At 47.0% G+C, this 24,649-nt stretch overlaps 1 protein-coding gene across 2 annotated transcripts in view; it reads right to left on the bottom strand.

The window, feature by feature from the left end:
* Positions 1-24,649, bottom strand: part of IQCH (IQ motif containing H) — a 4,045,691-nt gene that overhangs the window by 3,092,935 nt on the left and 928,107 nt on the right. The gene's annotated exons all lie outside the window — the stretch shown is intronic.

Raw genomic sequence — 24,649 nt, 5'->3', positions numbered from 1 at the left:
GAGTTCTCTCTTGGTGGCAGCCGCCACCAACATGGCATCCACGGGGGTTCCCTTGGCCTAAGACTGTCTATCCACTGGGGGGCTAAGGATCTTGTCAGGTTGCTTCGGGATAGGCTCCACGGTGTCGGGCTCCTTCCATGCCCTGGTAGTAATTAGGTCTACCAGGGGGTCAGCCGGAGGGGACACCCAGGAGGTAGAAGGGCCTGCCTCAAACGCATCCAGGAACACGGATTCATCCGCGGAAGGTTTTTGGGCAGACCACCATCCTCTAATATGCAACATTTCCATGATGTCTCCGAAGGAGACATCCTCGGGGGGTGACCTTGGGGAACCTTCCCCTTCATCTAAATCCGTGTTGGTTGTAACGGACTCAGGGGAGTCCAGGTGCCTCCTCTTGCACCGACGTTTAAGAGGGACCTCCTCAGTGGGACTGTCCGAAGAGGGCTCGTCAACGGGGTCCTGTTCCTCCAAGGGAACCAACTGGAGGGCTTGAGCAGGCTGTCCCGATGGTCAGATGATGGAGGATAGACCCACATGCAGCGGAGGTACGGAAGGATCCGACGCCAGAACCGGGGACCTGGAGGTCTTCGACAGTACCCTCTCCACAACCTCAAAAGCCGAAGGAGAGCTACTCTCGCCAGGCTCTGAGAGCAACCTCCTCGGCTCCGAGGTAGGGATCAGGGTCGGAGCTGATGCAGCCGGAGCCGAGAGAGAGGTCTGCTCCGAACCCAACGGAGCCGAAGACACACCAGCTCCCCCAGATCCGATGCTCAGCCTCGGGCTCGAGAGCTCGGATCCGACAGACTCTAAGGCACAGTCCGCGTCGAAGTGACCGGAGCTATCGGCGCCGACGAATCCCAGGTTCCGAAAGGGCTGGGATCCGATGACTCCGAGACCCGAAAACGGGTCGGAGAAGGAGTAATCGGAGCAAACATGGGGGCTGTACTCCCCCCCCCGGGGGGGAGGGAGACAAGAGCACCCACATCTGCATCTGGGTCTGGATGAATCGGCGCATCATCCATCCGATCCATATCCGCTTCAGTGAGGCTTCTAGTTGATCTTGAAGAAGTCGTCGAGGTGGGCCGGGAGGGCCGCCTCGACGACCACGAGGGAGACCGATACTCCTCCTCTGGCTCCGGCAAAAAGCTAGGTGAATGGAGCCAAGAGGGGGAGGATCCAGAGACCCTTGAGGGAGACCTAGCCAGTTTAGACAGCGGGGCTGAGGGTTGAGTCTTAGCCGGCCTTTTGTGGGACTTATGTCCCTTGTCTTTGTGTCTTTTCTCCACCGTAGTGGAGGTACTTGAGTCCCCCGAACTCGCAACCAAAGAGGGAGGTTGAGTCCCAGGTTGAGTCGGGGGCACAGAAGGCGCGAGGGCTGCCGAGACAGCCTGTGCCTGAGAGGGGGAGGAAGAAGAAGCCGATTCCTGAGGCAACAAGCCCGCCAGGATCAGCTTGTTCTTCCTGTCCCTGAGAGCTCAGGGATTAAAGGCCGCACAGATTGTGCAGGCCGATGACAAGTGGGCCGCCCCCAAGCATAAAACGCACTGAGTGTGGCCATCCACCGGTGAAAGCTTATGGCCACACTCAGTACATTTTGAGAACACCACCTTAGGCCCTTCAGCCATAACACCACTCACACCAAGAACACACCCAAACACTAAGAGGGGGGAGGGTGAAAAAGCAGGAACTACAAGAAAAACTAGTTAGAAGGGGAAAATAAAGGTATCTAACTAAACTACACTAAGCTAACTAGCCCCAGGAACTACACACTCTCAACTAGAAAAGATCTTTTTTTTTTTTTTTGGTCACAAAAAAAAGGGGTCAATCTTACCAAAAGCCAAGGAGCTCTTCAAATGTAGCTGCTTCAGCCGCAGCAAAAAAACGATCTGAGGTAATGTAGCACATAGCAGGGGATTGTGGGTAGGGGAGGAGCTAGGAGCTTGGATCTTGTAGCTTGGAAAGCTGCCGGCTCGGATCCGAGATCGGATCCGATACCCACAGGTTGCAGAGCAAATGAAGTAACTACTTCAGATATGTTAATTTTATGATTACTTAGCAAGTTGTATCATAAACCTTTGAAATACTTTTCTAGATATGGATTGTGCTCACTTTAGACATTTTACTGAAACCTTTTTCTATGGGAAATTTCTACAAACCACTAGAAGCATTTCCCCAGATCATAAGTATACAATTGTTCAGAGCAAAGTTATGAATTACTTGCTAGATAAAACTATAAAAATGTGTTGTTAGGCAGGTATTTAAAAAGGCTTTTCAGATGAGATCAAGAGGCAATTTTATACAGGATGTGAATAAGGTCAAAAGTCAAGGACTGGAAGATGCCCAGCCCCACCTATTTATTTTGTTAAAACATTTACTGGTTTTACTGATGAGGTGAGCCAAGCAATAAAATGTAATTGACAGATTTTTATACTATATCTTCAATTATACAGGATCCTTTCTATGAATCCAAGTTTTTCATAAAGAAAGGTGCTAAACGATGGAGAGATATTGTCTTTTAAAATTCAAATGTAGATTTTTTTTTCTAGGGTAGGAACTTTTCCATGTTCTAAATGCAATGGTTGGAAATAAGAAGTTATGTACCTACCATAACGTTCCATGTTAGTTGTCTTTTTCTCGCCTTCTTTCTTGCTGGATGGGTTACTCGGCCAATATTATAGCTCGAGAGCTAATTCCACCGGCTCGAGGCTCCCCTATATCCCACAATGCTAGGCGGTAACTACTCAGATCTCGTTTGATAGCTATACCAAGCAATCCTAGTCTCCATAGAATGGAGTAGAGGAACCCACCTCAAAACAATCTGCGTAAAAAGTATCGCAGACCTCAGTAAGGATAAAAGAGGTGGAAGAACATGTGGGAATGGCAACTTCCAGAGGAAGAACACAAACTGAATTCCTGTCGGTCTGTCCAGGCTTGGGGGAAGGAGGTGGGGCCTGAGAAAGAAGGCGAGAAGAAGACAACTAACATGGAACGTTATGGTAGGTACATAACTTCTTAATGTTAAGTTGTCAATCTCGCCTTCATTCTTGCTGGATGGGACCGCGTCCCTAGCACCTTATCCCGGGTGGCCTATCGGAACAGACTCTTGAGAACAGTGGAACCAAAATTGGCACAGCTGCTGGAAACCATGTCCAATTTGTAATGTGAAATGAATGTATGAGAAGAAGCCCAGGTGGCTGCTGCACAAATGGAATCTATTGGCAGCCTATCCTGAAAAGCTACAGATGTAGCTAATGCCCTAGTTGAATGAGCTCTAGGTCTTGAGGGTAGTTTATGATGTCTGATCTCATAGATGAAGGTAATTGTAGAGGTGAGCCATCTAGAGAGGGATACTTTAGTAACTGGAAGGCCCAATTTCCCTTCCGCATATGACAGAAACAATTGATTAGATTTCCTGAATTGTTTAGTCCTGTCTAAGTAATATCTAAGTTGGCGATGAACATCCAAAAAATTTAGCTTTTGTTCCGACCTGTTTGAATAGTTAGGGAAAAAGACGGGGAGATCAATAATTTGATTTAGGTTTATTTGAGAGGAAACTTTAGGCAAAAAGGATAGATTAGTATGGAGGGATACCCTGTCTTTGTGAAACACTAAGTAAGGAGGACGACTGCACAGAGCATGGAGTTCAGATACCCTTCTCACTGAAGTTATAGCTACCAGAAAAAGTGTCTTCCAAGAAAGCAACTTCAGAGAACATGAAGCCACCGGTTCGAAGGGGGGAAGAATTAAAGATGCCAGAACTAAGTTCAAATCCCATTGAGGCGGGGGATCTTTGATTGGAGGTTTGAGAAGAAATACGCCCCTTAAAAAGGCTTTACAGAGTTTGTGAGCCATGATGCTAGACTCCGAGACACCAACATGAAAATTAGATATGGCAGCCAATTGAACTCTAATGGTAGATGCAGATGATCCTAAATGAAAGAGTTCTGCTAAAAAATCTAGAATAGACTGGATAGGTGCTGTAAAGGGATCTATGTTTTTTGACGTTGCCCAAAAGGAGAAGCGTTTCCATTTGCTACTATAAATTTTCCTGGTAGAAGATTTATGAGGGGCTATCAAGATATCTCGGACCGAGTGAGATATTGAGGGAAGCCTGGCTAAGGTTGGAATCAGAGAAACCACGCTGTGAGGTTTAGAGAGGGCAGAGATTGGTTCAGCTGACCCGATTGGTGGGTTATCAGATCTGGTACTGGGTCCAGATGCCAAGGCTGCTCCAAAAGGTAACGATGAAGAAAGGGGAACCATATCTGTCGAGGCCAGTAAGGGGCAATGAGGATCATTGTCACTCTCAAGGCGATGGCTTTCTGAATTAGTTGAGATATCAGTGGAAAGGGGGGAAAGGCATATAGAAGTCCCCGGGGCCAATCGTGGACTAGAGCGTCTCTGGTGGGATGGACTGGTAACGGGAAGAGAGTGAAGAAGTCGTGACACTTGCTGTTTTGGGGAGTAGCAAAAAGATCGCAGCAAGGCTGGCCCCATTTTAGGAATACTTCTTCTAGAACTGATTTCTTTAGAGACCACTCATGGGGCATCAGAATTGCCCTGCTCAATTTGTCTGCAATAACGTTGGATTTCCCGGGAATGTGCGTTGCTATCAGAAAACGCTGAGAAGAGATCGCCCATTGCCAAAGTCTGAGTGCCTCTCGACATAAAGGGTATGATCTGGTTCCGCCTTGTTTGTTGATGTACCACACTACGGACATGTTGTCCGTTTGAATTGCAATAGTCCCAGTGGGAAGAGAGTCGTGAAGGGCTTGCAATGCTAAAAGCACTGCTCTCATCTCTAAGACGTTTATGTGCAAGTGGCACTCGAAAGGTTGCCACGTGCCTTGGACTGTCTTGCCCTGATAATGCCCCCCCCCCACCCGATCAGGGAGGCATCTGTTGTCAACGTGGCGACTGGGAGGGGAAGAGTGAAGGGTCTTCCTCGGAGAAGTTGATGTGATGTGATCCACCAAGACAGCTGATTCTTGCATGATTGAGTTATCAATATGGTATGGGACATCGGGAGCTGTTGAAAGGACCATTGAGTAAACAGCATCCATTGGAGGATCCTCATGTGAAAGCGAGCTAAGGGAAGAAGGGGAATAGCTGCTGCCATGAGTCCTAACACCTTCAAAACTAGTCTGGCTTTGACTTTTTTGCATTGTAAGAGAAGGGAAACTTGGTTCCGAATGTCTGACACTCTCTGCTCTGTGAGTCTGGCTGAAAGATTGAGTGTGTCTAAGGTGGCGCCTATAAAGGTAATAGATTGACAAGGCAACAAGGCAGATTTTTCGAAATTTATCGAAATGCCTAGAGCTTGGCAAGATTGGATGGTGAAGTCCCTGGATAGAAGAAGCTGATGTCTGGTGGTGGTGGTAAGGAGCCAGTCATCCAAATATGGAAACACCTGGAATCCTTGACGTCTCAAGTGAGCCGCGACCACTGCCATGCATTTGGTGAACACACAGGGGGCTGTAGTGAGTCCAAAAGGCAGGGCCCTGAACTGGTAGTGACTGGCTCCCAGCCTGAAGCGGAGATATCTCCTGGAGTGTCTGTTCATTTTGATGTGGTAGTACGCGTCCTGAAGATCTATCGAGCACATCCAATTGTCCTGACCCAAGAAGGGTAGAATGGACTGTAGCGTGACCATCCAGAATTTTGTTTTCCTGACATACTTGTTTAAGTAGCTGAGATCCAGTATGGGTCTCCAGTCCCCTGTTTTCTTTGGTACCAAAAAGAATTTGGAGTAGATTCCGGATCCTTGCTGGTCTGCCGGGACTGATTGGTTAGCTCTTTTTGATAGCAGCTTTGAAATTTCTAATGCTGCTTGTTCCCTTAGACCGGGTGGAACATCTGGAAGGGATCTTTTGGGTTGGGTTGGGATGTGAATAAAGGGAATTTTGTAACCCTCGGATATGATCGACTGTACCCATTTGTCTTGAGTAAGGGAAAGCCAGGCTTTTGGGTACAGGGATAATCTTCCCCCGACTGCCTCCGAAGGTGCACAGCCGGGCAGCCCCTCAGGGATGCTGAAAGGGTTTGTCAGAGAACATTTCTCTGCTACCCTGGTTTTGCGGACCTCCTCTGCCTCTAGGGCAGCATCTATTATTATTCCCCCCTCTGCCTCTAGAGGGGACTCGGCCTTGTGCGTCAGATGAGACTCCCTGGGATTGTTTGCGGAACCACATCTTTCCTCCCCTCTGACCTTTGGGATAGGGTCTAGAAGGGGTAGAAAAATGGACTCCTACAGCAGAGAGAGTCTTACCTTCTACCTCGCACCTGGTCAATGTATCCTTCACCTGTGGACCAAACAAGGATGATCCATCAAAGGGAGAATTGGTGAAGGACGCCTTGAAAGGGTCCGCAAAGTTGCATAGCTGCATCCAGGCGTGACGTCGTAAGGCAACACCTGTGCCTGTGGCTCTACTTGCCCCATCTGCTGCATATGAGACCAGCCGCATGGAGGAGTTAACGATGGAATTCAGGGTTGCCAACTGGGAGTTCATTGTGTCTTTGAACCCCTCAGCTGTAGGATCCTTTATCAGTTCACCCATATCCTTGAGTAAATCTCTCTGGAGATGAGTGAAGTGGCATAAGTAGTTCAGCGACCGCATTGAAAAGGTCGCTGATGAGAACATCCGCTTGCCGTACCTGTCCATGGTCCTAGATTCCTTATTAGGAGGATGGACAGGAACCGAAGGATCAGCTAACTCCTTCTTAGTGGCCACAGCCACCACCATGGCATCAACAGGGACACCTTTGGATAAAAAATCTTTATCTCTAGGGGCAGTAATAAATTTAGATGGTCTCCTCGGGGTGGGTTCCACTGAGTCAGGAGCCGTCCAAGCCTTCCTTGCCACCACTTCCATAAGAGGGTCAAAGGGAGGGGACACCCAGGAGGTAGAAGGGTGAGAGCCAAATGCCTCAAGATACACTGACTCATCCTCTGAAGGGTTAAGGGCTGGCCAGTTCCCCCTCTGTTTCAGGATCTCAAGGATGTCAGCAAAGGAGACATCCTCAGAGGGGGATCGAGGGAAACCTTCGGATTCCTCTAAGTCAGTGTCAGAGGTGATAGACTCAGGGGAGTCAATGTGCTTCCTCTTGCACTGCCTCTTCCTTGGGGGATCTCCTGCGGGGCAGGAGAGGCCTCGGAAGAGGAGGAAATTCCCAATGGGGAAACTTGAGGAGTTGGCTCTCTGTGGTCTAAGACAAGGCGGTGAGTAGAAATCACCGCAGGCACTGTAGATGGAGGGGCTGAAGGAGCCGACTGTGGGGCAGAACCTGGTTCTAGCACGCTCCGCATGACCTCGAAGGCACCCCTGTCAGGCAAGGCCAGAGGCCCCCGCTCCGAGGAGACAAGGACCTCCCCCGGCACCGACAGGGATGGCTCCGAAGCCAATGTCGGAGCCGAACTCACCAACGCCGAAGCCCCGAGAGGGAGAGCGGGGTCGGACAAGGGACCGATGCCACTCGCCCCCTCGGAGCCGACGAGGGAAGCCTGGCACCGAGATCCCTCCAAGGAGGAGATCGGAGCAGGCGACGGAGCCGAAAGGGAAGGTATCGGATCCGACGCACCGACAGTCATGGCTCCGACAAGCCCTGGCTCCGAACTCAAAGGAGTCGGAGGAGGAATGTATTGGGGAACGGAAATAGCCACTGACTGGTGAGTCGGGCTATGCAGCATTTGGGCCAGTGCCTCGGACTTGAGAAGTCTACTCACTACCCTTTGCAAATCATGGTCAGATAACCTGGAAGACCGTGAGGAATGCGTTTTGTGGCTCCGTTCAGAAAGAAGAGGGGATCCTGGCGCCGAATGCACGGAGCCGATAGAGGGGGATCTGGACCTCTTCCTAAACTGTGGCTCCGATAAAAGTATCGGAGCCAACGGAGTTTTATCAGACTCGGCTCCAGCCGGAGCCGAGGTAACAGTATGAGGCTTGGAAACATCGGCTCCAGCCAGAGCCGATGTCGAAGTCGACTTAGTCTTTCCAGCAGTCGACTCTGGAAATGGAGCCGACGTTTTGGAAGGCTTCCCCGACACAGACTGAGTCGGGGGGCCTTCAGGCTTTAATAAGCCCAGCAAGATTAGTTTATTCTTGCGTTCCTGCAGGACTCTAGGGCTAAACCCATGACAAACAGCACAAGAGTCCTGCAGGTGCAAAGGCCCCAGGCAATACACACAAAAAGTGTGACCGTCTGTCAGAGACATTTTCTGACAGCACGAGTCACACTTCTTGAAGCCTGAGACCTTGTCTTTTGACATAGTAAAAAAGAGTGCCTGACACAACACAAACACACTACAGACACACCCTTTACAGAAAAAAATATTAAATTATTAAATTAAATTATTAAGGCTAAAGCAAGCCACAAACACACACACACAAGCCCTTAACAGAAAAAAGGACAACTAATTTAGTCACTAATGGACTGGGGGAAGGGTAGGGGCCGAAGGCCTACAAGATAAGGGAAGAAAGGGAAAAAAGACTCGACAAACAGGGGTCGATTTATCTAAATACTTAATTAAACTAAAAGGTTATGGTATGACAACAAAAAAGGGGGTTTAAGAAGTACCTAATAAGGTAAAACTCTAACTCACCTGCCTGAACTGGTAGAAAAGCACCTCGTCAGCTATAGCGGCAAACGAGATCTGAGTAGTTACCGCCTAGCATTGTGGGATATAGGGGAGCCTCGAGCCGGTGGAATTAGCTCTCGAGCTTTAATATTGACCGAGTTGGAGCCGAGGATCGGCTCCGAACCCATCCAGCAAGAATGAAGGCGAGATTGACAACTTAACATTGGTATACAGGATCAATTTTGTTTTGATTAATAAGACACATTTCAGGTACTGTCAACATTTTAGCTGTATCAGCATTTTTGTGGTATACTGAATTTTTTGCAGTTGTTCTACAAACAAATGTTATATCTGTCAAATGGCCTACATGGTTAAACTTCAAAATCAGTAGCATGCGTGTTAGAAAAAGGAATCCATTAAGCCCTCTGGCAATATATACTTCACAATTTCTTTAAAATGTTTTTAATGCTTTTAGGTTTTGTGAATTAGAGTCCCCTAGTATTAGAAGGGGTAAAGATAAAAATATTTATCGAACAGTTTAAAAGCTTCCTTAATTTTTAAATATACTACTTTACAAACATTAAGACTAAACACAGAATCTGGATGGCGGTATTTTGACTGATTTGTATACCAATGTTACATCTATGGCTGGAAGTTGTAAATGCATTTCTTCTAGAAAAATATGAGTTTGAAAATTTTAAGATTTAATTGAAATGTTTTTTTCCATGTACTTGACTGGAGTATGATAGATGATTTTTTATTTAAACAGGTTTTTCTTTTTTTTTTTCTATCCCCTTCAAGGTGTTAACCATGCAAAATGGATTACAGAAAAGAACAAAATATATATTATGAACACTGACTGCCACTTTTTATTGTTTTTCATAATATTAGTTTAGTAGTTTACTATTTGAGACACTGCTGAGCTTTCCACTTGTCACTCTGAGGAAGGCCAAATGCTCATAGTGAGCAGCATTTAATATTCACTAAGAATGTTGCCTAAATTTAAAGATAAAGTAATTTGGGCTTTAAAAACTGGCTGATTAACTGGTGTCATTCTGGGGGGGGGGGGGGTGTCAGTGTGTGCCTGCTTGGAAAACAAATTGTCACCAGCCCCTCCTGCTTCATCAGGGATGAATTTAACCTCATACATCAGAGCTTTTGCATAGTAGGTAAAACCTTTGCTATCCCATAGTTCCTTTCTTTGGGTAAAGTTTAACTTATAAATACTGCCATACAGCAAATTGCAACTTGTAAAGCAATAAAACAGCAATGCTCAGTGCTAGAAGTTTGAACAAAATGCTAAACTTGAGGACCTAATTACCCTAAGACATTTATATTTGTGTAGTAACTGAAACTTGGCTTCAATGTAGTAACAGCACTTTCTCATTTCCTGGGCTCAATGCCTATTGCATATCAAAGTCTACTGGCAGTGGGGGATATTTATATTTAGGGATCTACGTCAGATGATAGAGTCTTCAGAAACTCTAAATTCATAAGGATAAGATCATATGAACAAGTTTCTGAAAACTCGATCATCAAATAAAAAAAATAAATAAATAAATAAATAAAAACACATTTACTTTTTTTATATTTATGAAGGGGGGAAGACCCCCTGCTCCCCCACACCCTCTGCATACTATATATACCAACTCTGAGATCGCACTACAGTGAAGAAAAGGGAAAGTTTCCTGATACTCGCTGTACCGTGATTGCCATTCAAAAGCTTTGAGTTTTCAAAACCTTGATCATATTGTCTCAACTACATGAATTTCAAGTTTCTGACAACTCGATCAACTGATAGGGATCCGTATTTTGTTATAACTCCAACAACTTGCATCAAATCCTGTAAAACCTTTAAATTACTTGTCTCCCATCAGGACACAAGTGCTCATCAGTAGTTGAATTCTGCTCAATGCACACTCGGGCAACTCTACAGTCCACGGCTACCACCCCACCTATACAGTCTAGGAAGAAATCAGTGTTGCAAAACTAAACCAAAGATATACGCTGAGCCTGAAGAGCAGGGCCAGTACACCCTGGCATTCTACATCACACTTGGGTAACTCTGCAGTCCATGGCTACCACCCCACCCACACAGTCTAGGAAGAAATCAGTACTGCAAAACTAAACCGAGGATATACCCTTTGAGCCTGAAGAGCAGGGTCAGTCCACCCAGGCATTCTACATGTATGTGTTATGATAGTGAAGCTAATGTTAAAGCTTCACTATCATAACACAAACCATGAAACACATACTTCACAAAACCAGTGTGCCACACAATCACAGCCCTTAAGGCAAAATAACATAGCCAACACACTAGTAATAGGTGACTCTATAGTCAGGCACACTGACGTCCCACTCACTAGGCTGAACAAGGAGAAAGTTACTGTTATCTGCCTGTCGGGTGCCAGGAACCGCCACATAACAACAAGCACTCAGGTCACTCCAGAACAAGTACAAATATGACTCTGCCATTGTCCATGTTGGTGTGAATGACCTGAGCCGTACCTCCCTGGACAACATTTAGAGAGACATGGAGGAGCTCTCTGATCACGTAGCCCAGGCCGGTATGACCCTGAGTAGCATCCTGCCCACACCAAGAATGATACCACACTATAGAGAAAAAATTATCAATTTCAACAATTGGCTAAGCTTCTGGTGTCATTCAAAGGGGATCCAATGTCTGTCAGCCTGGGATGACATGCTCGGCAAGCTAGGGGTGACAGGTGCAAGCCGTCTCTAGCGAAGCAGCGTGGCCAAACTGGCCAAAGCTCTTGCCTCCCCATTGTGCCTTTCTTAGGCAAAGCTCAAAAGACAAACCCACCGCCGTAAATAGCACAAGTAACAAAAAACTGAGGGTAATGCTACTCAATGCCAGAAGTCTAAACCTCAAAATGCACCCACTCGAGGCACTCCTCAGTATGGAGAAAATCAATATATGTGCAGTAACAGAAACCTGGTTTAAGGCTCCAGAGAGCACCCCAGCACTACCAGGCTACAACTCATACCATACATCTCAGCCACAAAACCTGGACCGAAATACAAAAGGCAGGGGAGTATCCATATTCATCAAGGATACCCACACTTCCAGGTTAGTGGCACAGCACGATGCTTCAGAGATCATCCATGTGCACCTAACAACAGGCAAAACTGCTATTCAAATTATAGCTTGCTACAGATCACCCACCATGTCCCAGGACCCCCACTCCGCATTCCTGGGAACAATGGGAAACAAAGGTCCTACCAAACACCCTGATATTGGATGATTTCAATTACCCAAACATTAACTGGGAGAACTACTCAAGTACAAACTCCCTTGCCCAACATTTCCTAGAATTTATAAACTCAAATGCCCTGGATCAACTGGTCAACACCCCCACCAGAGGTGGCAACATATTGGACCTGGTCATCACCAACATGGACAACCGGTGTTCCACACCGAAGGGCAACCCCTCGCTGGTTAGATCTGACCATAAACTACTCACTCTGGATATCCACATTCCGCCAACACCCCCGGTCAAAGAAACCACCGTGAAAAACTTTTCAAAAGCAAACTTCACGTTACTTAATACCGAGATGGGAAGTTTCAAAGCCCCCATGCTAAAGGATAATGCTGTCCAAGCTGCAAAATCCTTTACTAATGCACTCTACAGGCACCTACAAGAATGCATGGATCGTGCTATCCCAAACAAAACCAAGCCTCACTCCTCCAAGAAAAGGAAACCAGTCTGGTGGACCCCTGCCATAAACAAGCTATACAATAGAAGGAGGAAACTAGTACAGAAAAGAGTAAAATCCCAAGAAGGGAAGACATCCCTGATCAGTATCAGCAAGAAACTACGTTCCCTCATAAAATCATCCAAGGCTAGCTTTGAAAGAAAAATTGCCATGGACTCCAAAGATAACCACAAGGCATTCTTTAACTATGTCAAGAATCTAAGTGGCAATTCTCAGATCTGCTTGGAGTTAGTGCAGAATGGCACAAAATACACTGAACCGACCGATATAGCCAATATCCTGGCAGACAGGTTCAGTGCAAATTTCACCACCCTCTCACCCCCAAAAGGGCCCATATCTATACCAGAAGAATGCAGTGCCCTTGAAATCAGACACTCAGGCTAAAGCAGCCCTCTCCAAAGCCAAAAACACAGCATCAATGGGACCAGACGGTGTCCCAGGCTGCGTCCTACACAAGCTCAAAGATGAACTAACCCCTCACCTAAACACACTGTTTAAACTCAGCCTCTCCACAGGCTACGTGCCCACAGAGTGGTGCACAGCAATGGTTATTCCACTCCACAAAGGTGGAGCCACAACGGGCCTCGGGAACTATTGCCCTATAAGCCTGACTAGCTTGGTCTGCAAAGCTATGGAGCGCATCATCATGGATCTCATTAACAGAGACATTGGAAACCTCCAAACACTGGACGCTACCCAGTTCGGCTTTGTTAAGGGCAGATCATGCCTCCTAAACCTGGTAGACTTCTTTGAGACAGTTACCAAGGCTACAGATGAGGGAAAGGTGGTCCACACAGCTTACCTAGACCTCCCAAAGGCCTTTGACACCATTCCCCACTCCGGTATTATAGACAAGCTCACCAGCCTGAACATAAACCCCTACATCACGAGATGGGTTGCCAACTGGCTCACGGACAGAACCTACATGGTAAGAGTTGTGGGTGCTAGCCCTGACTCTAAACCGGGTACAAGTGGCATTCCCCAGGCCTCAGTCTGAGGACCCCTCCTGTTCGGCATATACTTCTCAGAGGTACAGGCAAGCACAGGAGGACTATGGCTGACCAAGTTCGCAGATGACTGTGAACTAGGGGCTATAATTGACTCTCTGGCTGACACAGACATCCTCCAAAAGGGTCTCACTGAGACAGATACCTGGTGTCAAAATCATGGCCTCAAGCTAAATGCCAAAAAGTATATTGGAAAAAACAAAGTACCCATAAACTACCACATAGGTGGTAGCGCCCTAAATATGGAAGACATAATAAGGGATCTGGGGACCCAAGTAGATAGTAACCTCTCCTTTGATAATCACATTGCCAAAGTGGTTAGAAAATCCTTCTATGTGGCCCACCCAATCACAAAAGGGTCTGCATCCAGATCGAAAGAGGTCACTGGGCCCCTCTATGCATCACTCATCAGACCCATCATAGAGTACAATGCCCCATTTGGGATGTACCTTACAAGACACCTGCAACAACTGGAAAGACCACAGAAGTACCTCACCAAGAGGATCACTGCCTCAAGCAGATGCCCTATGCAGCTCGACTGAAGAAACTCCAGCTGTACTCGTTTGCATACCACCTACTCAGAGGTCATCTCTGCCTGACATACAAGGCCATGTCCAACCCAGAATTGATGGACATGCTCGACCTACAGAAAACCATATCCCCTCGAGCCACACGCTCCAGGGATCTAAACCTCACCACAACAATAAATAGGACGTGCTGGAGGGACAGATTCCTGTCCCAGAGACTTCCCATGCTCTGGAACAAGATTCTAATCTACATTAGACAGAGCTCCACGCTAACCCTCTTCAAGAGAAACCTTGACGAGTGGATGGGAAATAAGAAGTTATGTACTCACCATAACGTTCCATCTGAGTAGGTGGCTTCATTTGTCTGCAACCTGTGGGTCTTGGATCCAATATCGGATCCGAGCCAGCAACTTGTTTCATAGCTAATAGATCCGAACTCCTAGCTCCTCCCCTCACCCATAATCCCCTGCCAACCCTCCATGACCTCAGATCAAGTTTGCCCTTCTATATGCACCCAAAAAGGGTATTCCAATAAAACAACTCACATAGATCCACTGAAGGCCAGGGGGAAGGAGGGGGGGATGGTTGCAGACAAATGAAGCCACCTACTCAGATGGAACGTTATGGTGAGTACATAACTTCTTAATCTGAATTAGGGACTTCATTTGTCAGCAACCTGTGGGACAGAGTCCCCAGCTACCTGAATCTTGGGTGGCCATCATGGAAGGATATTGCGGAGCACCGCAGAGCCAAAGGATGCTCTCCCTCTAGAAATTATGTCCAGTTTGTAGTGGTTAATAAAGGTATGAGATGAGGCCCAAGTGGCTGCCGAACAAATATCATCCAATGGAACTCTAGATTTGAAGGCCGCAGAAGTAGAGATGGAACGAGTGGAATGTGCGTGAACTCCTACAGGTGCGGGTCTCCCAGAAGCTTGGTATGCTAACAGAATAAATACATTGGGAAATCCAGCGTGACAAGGAGATTTTTGATACTGCTTTCCCCAAATTAAATTTGGCAAAGGAAATGAACAGCTGGTCGGATTGCCTGTGACCAGCGGTTCTATGAGTATAAAAATGCAGCTGCCTATGAACATCTAATGAATGCAGCTTGTACTCTCCTTTAATATGATATTTAGGAAAGAAGACCGGTAGATTTATGGATTGATTTATATTGGTTTCTGATGCTATTTTGAGAAGGAAGGAGGGATTGGTCCTGAGGTACACTCTGTCTGGATGAAAGATCAAGTAAGGAGGTTTCACAGAAAGAGCTTGAAGCTCCGGAACTCTCTTCGCTGAAGTAATGGCTACAAGGAATGCTGTTTTCCAGGACAAGTATTTGAGATCCACTGAAGTGGCAGGTTCAAATGGTGGAGCAGTCAGGGCTTGAAGAACTAGTGAAAGATCCCAAGGGGGTACAGCTTCTTTTATAGGGGTTCTAAGCAAAAAGGTGCCCTTGAGAAAGGTTTTACACAATTTGGCCGACATCAAGGGCCCTGTGTCATGTCCCACATGGTAATGGGAGATGGCAGCCAATTGTACTTTGACAGTTGAGCAACTAGCGCCTTCCTGAAAAAGTTCGGTTAGAAAGTCTAGTATGGATGGAAGAGGAGCCGTAAAGGGATCTAGATTATGATGCTCCACCCAGACGGAGAAACGTTTCCATTTACTGCAGTACACTTTCCTGGTGGAAGGTTTGTGCGCTGCCACGAGGATGGCTTTGACTGGTGAAGAGATACCGGGAGTCCTAACTAGGAGTGGAACTGGAGCAACCAAGCTGTCAGCTTCAGACTGTCCAGATTTGGGGTCGGTAAGCCCGACGGATGGGAGATTAGATCCGGACTGGGATCCAGAATCCAAGGGGGATTCACTAGGTGAGACCACAGGTAAGGGAACCAAATTTGCCGAGGCCAGAATGGGGCAATGAGGATCATCCTGCTCCCCAACTGCGAGGCTTTCTGTAAGAGCTGCAGCATCAGGGGTAGAGGAGGATAGGCATAAAGTAGACCGGGCGGCCAAGCATGCACCAGAGCGTCTCTTGGGGTTTCCCCTCGAGGGGGAATCAGAGCAAAGAAATTGTCACATTTGGTGTTTGAGGGAGAGGCAAAAAGATCGCAGCAGGGTTGCCCCCATATTGCGAATATCTGCTTCGCTACTAGTGGGTTGAGAGACCACTCGTAAGAGGTAAGAAGGGTGCGGGTGAGTTTGTCTGCTAGGATATTGGCCCACCCCGGAATATGCGTTGCAATCAGAAAGCGGTTGGTGGAAATCGCCCATTCCCACACTCTCATGGCTTCGTGGCATAGAGGGTAAGACCTGGTTCCCCCCTGTTTGTTGATGTACCAGACAACAGACATGTTGTCCGACTGAATTGCAATCGTTCCTATGGGGAGGAGATTCTGAAGTGTTTGCAACGCGTACAGCACCGCTCTCATCTCCAGAACGTTGATATGCAGGGAGGTCTCTGTATCGTTCCACGTGCCTTGGACGGTCCTGCCTGAATAATGCCCCCCCACCCGAGGCAGGAGGTGTCCATGGTCACCGTGGCGAGAGGGGGAGAGGAGCAGAAGGGTCGGCCCATATGGAGATCTGGAGCATGGAGCCACCATAATAGGGCCCTCCTGCAAGCCTTGCTGATAGCGATGGGGTGATGGAGAGGAAAGGACAGAAAGGACCATTGTACCAGAAGGGTCCACTGCAATACCCGCATGTTCAGACGGGCGCATGGAAGGAGTGTTATCACTACCGCCATGGAGCCCAGCGCCCTCAGGACCAATTCTGCCGGTGGAGCTTCTGACTGGAGGATGGCCCGCACATGAAGTTGCAAATTCCGTAGTCGTTCCAACGTCAGGAAGGCTCGTAGAACTCTGGTGTCTATTCTGGCTCCTATAAATTCTATGACTTGTGTTGGGGCCAGAAAGGATTTGTCGGCATTGATGGTGATGCCTAACTGGGGGGCTAGGCGGAGAAAGAAATCTCTGGCTGAGCAAAGTAGATGCCTTGTTGGGGCGGTCAGGAGCCAGTCGTCCAGGTACGGGAAGACCTGCATTCCCAGGAGTCTCAGGTGGGCCGCTATCACTGCTAATACCTTGGTGAACACCCTGGGGGCTGTGGTGAGGCCAAAGGGAAGGACCCTGAACTGGTAGTGACTGGCTCCCAGCCGGAAGCGGCGGAACCTCCTGGATCGTCTGTCCATTAGAATGTGGTAGTACGCATCCTTGAGGTCTATAGAGCACATCCAATCCTTCTCCCTTAGAAGGGGAAGAATAGATTGAAGAGTGATCATTCGGAATTTTTCCTTGGTTACCGACAGGTTCAAATGGGACAGGTCTAGAATTGGTCTCGAGTCCCCCGTCTTTTTTGGCAGCAAAAAGAACCTGGAGTAGAATCCTAATCCGAGCTGGTCTTGGCGGACGGGCTGGATGGCTCTTTTTCTTAGCAGCTGCTGAATCTCTGCAGCTGCAGCCTCCCTCTGATTGGGTGGTACATCGGGGAGGTTCTTGAATTTGGGGACATGAAGTAATGGGATTTTGTATCCTCTGGATATAATTCGAAGCACCCAGCGGTCTTTTGTGATAGACTCCCATGCCGCTAGGTACTCCGGGAAGCACTCCCCGACTGCCTTCAGAGTGGAGCAGTCGGGCAACCCTTCAGGGCTTCTGCGCGGGCCGGTCAGAGAAAGGTTCTCTGGACCCTAAGTTCCTTGGAGCCCCTCTGCCCCTGGGGTGGCGTCCTCCCTGTCCTCCTCTGCCACAGAAGGACTGGTTGTCTGGAGCGGGTTGGAAATGTTGCGATTTCCGGAACCACATCTTCTTCTGACCCTTTTGGTTCTTCGAAAAGGACCGCTGGGGAGCAGAGAAGTGGACTCCGATGGCAGACAACATCTTCCCGTCCTCCTCGCTCTGGACAAGTGTCTCGCGAACCGTTTTGCCAAACAGGGTAGAACCATCGAAAGGGGCGTTCGCAAAGGACGCTTTAAAGGGCTCCGCAAAGTCACAATGACGGAGCCAGGCCTGACGTCTCATGACTAGGCCCGCTCCGCTAGCTCTAGCGGCTCCCTCGGTGGCGTGGGACAATAGCCGCATAGAGGTATTTAAAATAGATCTCAGAGTGGCCATTCGGGTGGAGTACAATTGTTTGTCCTCCGCTGACATGGACTCATGGGGGGAGGCAGTGTATTCTTTGATAAGATCCTTCTGCATCCTGATGACATGTGCCATATAGTTCAGAGACCTTACCGAAAAGGTCGCTGAACTAAAAACTCGCTTCCCTAAGCGATCCATCGAGTGGGACTCCTTGCTCGGTGGATGGACTGAGGGTCTCTCCTGAAATAGTTCCCTCTTCGTGGCTGCTGCCGTCAACATGGCATCTACGGGGGGACCTTTGCTCCAGTGTGACCGGTCTGCGGGGGGGCTCAGTATCCTGTCCAGGCATTTGGGGACTGGCTCCACGGTGTCCGGGTCCTTCCACGCCCTGGTGGTAATAAGGTCCACCAGGGGGTCGGCCGGAGGGGACACCCAAGAGGTAGACAGGCCTGCTTCGAATGCCTCCAGAAACACGGACTCGTCGGAGGAAGCCTTGGGGGCAGACCACCCACCTCTGATCCTAAGCATTTCTATGATGTCTCCAAAGGAGACATCCTCAGGGGGTGATCTTGGGGAGCCTTCCCCTTCATTCAAGTCCGTGTCCTCAGTTAAGGACTCAGGGGAGTCCACGTGCCTCCTCTTGCACTTGTGCTTGCGAGGTACTTCCTCGGGGGGGCTGTCCAAGGAGGTCTCGCCAGCAACATCCTGTTCCAATGGAACAACCTGGGACATTGAAGCAGGCTGTCCCTGAGGCCGGGTGATGGAAGCCTGGCCCAGCAGAGAGGGAGTGCATGGTGGAACCGAGACAAGGGCTGGGGGTCCGGATGCTCTCGACAGAGCCCTCTCCACTACATCGAAGGCCGAGGGGGAACCGCTCTCCCTGGGCTCCGAGAGCCGGCTCCCACTCGGATCCGATGAAGGGATTGGAGCCGGCGCCGAGACCATCGGATCCGAAGGACCAGTGCGCTCCAACCTGGACGGAGCCGAAGGCACACTGAATCCCTCAGATCCGAATCTCGGCCCACGGCTCCGAGAGGTCGGATCCAACAGACTCGAGGGCAGGGTCGGACCCGAAGTACCAAGTACTGTCGGTGCCAACCCACCCCCGGCTCTGATGCTGCTCGGCTCCGAATGCTCCGAACCCGGGTAGCGGGTCGGAGAAGGAGCAATTGGAGCGAAAAAGGGTGTCGAGCTCCCCACGAAGGGGGGGGGGGGAGCAAGAGCACTCCCATCTGCAGCTGGGCCTGGATGAATCTTCACATCATCCGGTCCAAGTCTGCATCTGACATGCTGAAAGTTGATCTCGACGAGGCCACTGAGGCAGGCCTGGAATGCCGCCTCGATTACCTCAATGGAAATCGGGCCTCCTCCTCCTCGGGCCCTGGGGAGAAGCAAGGAGATCGGAGCCGAGGAGGAGGAGACCTAGAAGCAGTGGAGGGAGAAGCCCGCTTAGCTGGCGGGGCCAAAGCGGAGGCCTCGGCCCGCCGCTTGTGGTGCTTCTCCCTCCGTTTCTCCCTCCTAGCCTCCCTGTCCTCCGGCGCTTTAGTGGGAGTTTGAGTCCCGGCCAGAGGAAGGGGGGCAGGAGTGGCAATGACCACAGCCTGTGGTAGTGCCACAGGAGCAGCGGAGGCCGGAGACGAGTCCGGGGGCAAAAATCCCGCCAGAACCAGCTTCGACCTCCGCTCTTTCAGTGCACTGGGGTTGAACGCTGCACAAATGGTACAGCCTGAGGTGAGGTGTTCAACCCCAAGGCACCAAACGCACCGAGTGTGGCCATCAGCCGGGGAGAGCTTATGGCCACACTCGGTACATTTTGAAAAAATGGCTTTTGGGGCCTCAGCCATACTTGAGAAAAAAAAAAGTGCTACACAAACACACAGGCCCCAAAACACAAACACACACACACACACACTCACTAACGACCAGCGAAGGGAGGGAAAAAACTATGTAAAAAAATATAAAATACAGGGAACCTGACTCTTACACACTTTTTAAATTTAACTATAGAGGAAACTTAACTAGAATCACACTTAACTGACAAATTCGCTAAGAGCTCAAAGGAATCCAGCCATCCACAAGCACAGCAAACTAGATCTGAGGTCATGGAGGGTTGGCAGGGGATTATGGGTGAGGGGAGGAGCTAGGAGCTCGGATCCATTAGCTATGAAACAAGTTGCCGGCTCTGATTCGATATCGGATCCAAGACCCACAGGTTGCTGACAAATGAAGTCCCTACTTCAGATCAGAAAGTTTACCCCAGGGATAACTTCAATGGCTCTGCTGGACAGAGGCACAGGGAACTAATCTAAGAGGGCGGCGAAAGCCAACACATTCCAGCTAGGCTTATAAGTGCCTTTGGGCAGATAGCCTAGTACCTACCTATGAACGTATCTTCAACAAAATCATCACAACAAACCTCAAAAGTTTTGAGCAGGAATAAACAAACTTCTTCACCCAGGACAGTTCTCCACTCCTACCCAGTCAGCTTCCAACCATACATCCCTAGAGGATATTGCAAATACCTTCAACAGTTTCTTCACAGAGACTATCTAATCCCTAGCTAGCAAACTGACAACCAGATGCTCCAACCCAAATTCTGCCACAACCAATACCCCACTCTCCTTTAGCTTTCAGACTGTTTCTACATCAATTATCAGATCTCTAATTAAGAAATTAAAAACAACTACTCTAGCAGCTGATCTCCTCCCACCAGAGTATCTGCAAAAAGCAGCAGATGCCACAGCATACCCCATCTCCATCATAATCAACAGAACCTTATCTGAAGCCACAATCCCCTCCATTTGGAAAATATCTCATGTAATACCACTCCATAAAGGAGGCAACTCCTTCCAACTGTCAAACCTTAGACCCATAGCTATTCTGTCGCCACTGGTTAAAATTATGGAGGTGTGTCCATAAACAACTTATGCATTATCTTATGCAGAATAAGCTGTTGGCTAACTCTCAGCATGGTTTTAGGCCACACCACAGTACCACCTCAGCCCTCCTATCCTTCATTAACAACATAAACCACAACCAAAATAATAGCAAGCTTTCCTCAGCTCTCTTTTTAGATCTCTCCAAGGCCTTCGATATGGTCAAACACCAAATACTCATGCACACCCTTAAGGCATTTTCACTAAATAGCCATGCGCTTCAATGGTTCCAATCTTACCTGTGTGGTAGACAACAAGCCGTCCTATGGCAGGACAAATTATGAGCCCATCTACCCGTCACCCTAGGTGCCCCCCAAGGCTGCATATTAGGACCTCCTTCTTTTCTCTCTCTTTAATGACCTTCCCACTCTCATCCCAAATGCTACCTGCATCCAATATGCGGATGACTCCACCTTGATTTGTTCAGCCACCTCCCCGACAGATCTAATGACATTAACCCAGAATACTTTCAATATAGTTGAAAATTGGCTCTCTAACCCTCAGCTGATATTAAACCCTAACAAAACAAAGTTGCTTCTTTTCTCCCCCACTTGTAAGTCTTCTTACTACTCTTTACCATAAAATCTAATAATGGTACCATTATCTCCCCAGATGCACAAACCAAACTCTTAGGGGTCACAACAGACAACATCCTCAAATTTGATATCCATGTCAATCAAACTATCAAAACCATTAACAAAAAACTTGGCTCCCTCTAAAGATCAAATCTTTCCTTACTCCATTTGCTAGGACTGCTATTGCTCATTCCCATCTACTCTCCACTCTTCTCTATGTCTCCCCTCTACTCACTAATATGAAGAAATATGCTCTTAGCAAACTCTCCAGCTGTTATAACCATATTGCTATATTTGCAACAGGCACGGCCTACAGAATCCATCACTGTCACAACCTAAATCTTCTGGGGTGACTAGAATGGAAAAGCCTGCTTCAGTACAACCAGCTTTTAATTGCCCATAAAGTTCCCAACCACCCTGATAATATGGTTGCACTTAAAAATATCATCAACCCTTACAGCAACCTGAGGTCACTTTGGTCTTCTAATAAACTACTGTTTCAAATATCCAAAATCAACAACTTTGCTGGGGACTCTGTTTGCTAACTCTGTTGGCAAAACTAGGAACTCTCTTTCTGCTGATCTTACACTTGAATCCTCTCTTACTCAGTTCAAAAAAAGCTTCAAGCTATACTTCAAACCTCACTGGCTATGTCCTTGTTCAAAACCCGACTAGATACACCTCAATAGTCTGTAATCATGTTACATTGCCTAGTCAATTTGTCAACACTGTTTTAAAAATGTACGATTATATTACCTGCTTGCTCAACTGGAGCCTGTGAACTGTGTGTAACTTGTAATTATTTTGTGATTCTTACTGTATGTTCTACCTTCGAGCTTTTCTCCCCGGGCATCCGCTGAAAATGGACATGTATCCAGTTGGACTATCCCAGTCAACAAATGTAAAATAAGTAAAATAAATAAACACCATCTATGTACTTAATGAATTTCTACTGATACTCAATAAAACCAACTATTAGATCACTGCTAATTACAGATCAGTGTCCATTAACCCCCCTAAAAGTATTATGTGCAGCCAAAATCAGATTAAAAAGCTAACCATTATTTTAAAACATTCTTATAGAAATTTTAACTACCCCTACATCAGATCGCTAACTTATACTACCAACAAAATATGCTCTCGGATTACCAACTTTGCAATCTAAAAAAGATCTCATAATTCTCCAAAATAACATCATACCTGATGCAACTGATATTCCTCTAAATTTTATAACTTTTACAGGGCTGTATTTAGGTCTCTTTTCTCATAAGCCATAAGACAAACACAGTACTTAATTTGAAAGGAAACCTATATGATGAGATTCTTGTATCAAGAATCTTTACAAGGGAAATATGCCTTTAGCTATCTATTGTAAATTTCCTATTAACCTCTATAAGAGAAAAATACATTTGCTAAACCTAAACTGCACTATTAAGACATATAGGGCCAGTTATGAACTTATGTTTGCCAATACCACTACCACTAAGGACAATCACAAAGCTTTCTTCAGTTACATTAATAAACTCAAAAGTAACACATATTGCTGCATGGATCTTATATCCCCTGGTTTATTCTGTTGGGCTCCAAAATGATTGTTGATATCCTGGCTAAAAAATTAAGTTCTAATTTCACTCTACCTACTCATCGCACCATTCCTTATAGCCCCCTCTAAATCATCACACCAAAAATCATTTTGGATCAGATCCATTCTACATTATCCAAAACCAAGAACATTACATCCATGGATCTCATTAACTTCATCAGCCTATGCCCCTCTACAACTTAAATGAAATAGTTGTATGAAAAATGGCCACTGAGGTAGCTCTACATAAGGGCTGCTCCAGAGGTGACCTTAGAAATCATAGCTCTATTAGTCCCAGTAGTATAATTTGTAAAGAAATGGAACATAATTGGTGAGATGATTAGCATTCTGTCAACTGATCTCCAACTAGCTCAGATGTGTAAAAGGCAGATCATGTTTGCTATGTCTGTTCAACCTTGCTGACTTTTAAAATGTCAGAGAGGCCTTGGGTACAGGTCAGTCTGTCCATCTTATGCAGCCTGACTGGTCCAAGGCCTTTAACATCATTCCTTATACTGATATGCCTTCTAAACTCATCCATCTCAACATTAACCCCCCATACAGCCTTCTGGATTGTTAAATAGCCTGCAGATAGAACATATGTTTTTAAGAATGAAAGTACTTCCACTCATCTTAAGCATGTCACAAGTGGTGTCCCGCAAGGCTCCATCCAGAGTCCCTCCTCTTTAGAAGCTATTTCTCTAGCATGAAGTCAAATATATGTGCCTAACCAAATTTTCTGAAGACCGTTAAACTGGGTGCAGTTGTCAAAACCCATACTGATTCTCAGATTCCCCATCAAGAGCTGGGTTAGAATACTGACCATTGTGTTAATCATGAGTTCACCCTTAACACCAAGAAATGCAATATTGGTACATTAGGGAAATCTTCATACCTACCACATTTATTACACAACCCTAAAAATAGACACAGCCATCAGAGTTCTGTGTACTTATGTGGTGATTATGAGCTTTTCTTTGATCATCATGTGGTTAAAATATTACTTTACAAGGCCGAGCTTATGGGCTTTGGTGTATCTCTCCTAGGTTCAAAGAAGTCATAGTTCTCCCTTATTCATCCTTTTATTTGACCTGTCATTAAATATAATGCCCTGCTTGGAATGTATCTATCTAAACAGCTAGACCAACTTGAATGGCCCAAGAGATTTCTTATCAAGAAAAATCATAGGTCTAGGTAATCTGAGTTAAAAATTCTCTCCTTAAATGTCAGTGTAAACTGGCCTGCAGGAAGATTTTATTTTAATTTTCCAGGCTATGAAAAACTTGTGCTGTTTGATGATCTTTAATTTCTAGGAAACAGTAACACCAAAACACTCACTGCAAAGATCTAGTCCTTTGCCACCACTTTTAACAATATCTGCTAGTGTGGCAAATACTTAATCCAATACATGCCTTGTTTTTGGAACACTCTCTTTGCATATCAGTTAGAGTAATTCCCTAACAATCCACAAAAAAGAAGTTATGTACTTACTGTAACGTTCCATCTGTATTGTTCATTTTCATTCTTCCTCAACTTATGGGTCTGGATCTGATTCCTTAGATCTGACTCGGCCATTGCAAAAGCTTATGGCAACCAGAAAACTCTTGAGCTACTCTCTCATCCAC

This window comes from Protopterus annectens, chromosome 7.part0 (genome assembly GCF_019279795.1).
Source record: "Protopterus annectens isolate FY-2018-M chromosome 7.part0, PAN1.0, whole genome shotgun sequence".
Lineage (NCBI taxonomy): Eukaryota > Metazoa > Chordata > Ceratodontiformes > Protopteridae > Protopterus > Protopterus annectens.
This window is presented reverse-complemented; position numbering and strand designations above follow the sequence as displayed.